The sequence below is a fragment of the Bos grunniens genome, chromosome 27, assembly GCF_055505025.1.
Source record: "Bos grunniens cultivar Pamir isolate PY7600 chromosome 27, Bosgru_T2T1.0, whole genome shotgun sequence".
Lineage (NCBI taxonomy): Eukaryota > Metazoa > Chordata > Mammalia > Artiodactyla > Bovidae > Bos > Bos grunniens.
The window spans coordinates 44841741-44842778 of NC_141191.1; positions in this window are offsets into that span (position 1 = coordinate 44841741).

The following is a 1038-nucleotide window of genomic DNA, read 5'->3' on the forward strand; positions in this document are numbered from 1 at the left end:
CATGGATTTTAATATTCTTTCTCTTCCTGTCCTCTAAGTGTTGAATAGTGTGGCTCTCTCCATTGATACTTTGACATTTGTAAGAAGTGGGGCAGAGTGGGGGTGGGAGAAGTTGAGCATCAATTTTTCTCAGATTTAGGACTAATCTGCATGACCTTCACACAGACTAGAGGGGTGGCTGTGATGGTGAGTCCTGTATTGTGGTCAGAGGGGCTTCCTCCTCCCCTCTTCCTCCTCCTGTTTCCTCCACCAACACTCTCTCCCCCTTCTCTTCTCGCTCCCTTCTTTCCACCTCCTCTTTAAATGTTTTGGTTTGTTCTTAATGAAAAAGCAATCATGGAGCATTGTCATTCTTTTCAGAGAAGAAGTGTAGCCTCTAGAGATTTTTTAAGTATTATTCAAGTTTATCTGGTTCTGATTTTCGGCCTCTCACTGAGAGCTTTCGGTAATCCTGCCTGGAAATCCTTTCGGTCTCAGTTCCCTATTTGAAAACAGCGTGTCCCGTTAAGATGACATAGTGGGATCTGACTTTAAGAGTGTAAAAAAACACGCTGAGCTTCCACCATGAGTGTTTTATTCTTCACTTGGGGATTCCAGCTTTGTGGCTCATCATTAAAGCACATCAAGGAGTTAAAACCTTGTACATGTACAGCCCATCACACATAGGGTTCCCATTTCCTGAGAAAGAAAGCTGTTTACTCGTGAAATACATTTTCATATTATTTCTTCTTATATATGGTCAAAATTGGACTTTAATATCATGATTGATCAGCACAGGTTTACGCCTTGCCCCTTGATGCCAGTGTTAAAGGCGGAGTTTTGGGGATCATCCAACTGCCTTACCCTGGAGATATCCAGGCTCAGAAGTGGGGTTTTGGCCTGGAGCTAGATGATTACCAGCAGACACAGAAGAGGAACTCAAGTTAGCTCTTCCTAACAGTACCAGTCATATTGCTTATTTCCGGTGAAGGCTGTCAGAGCATGAAGAAGCTATGGATTGATAAGTTGTGCTGACTGCAAGATCACAGGACAACAAAG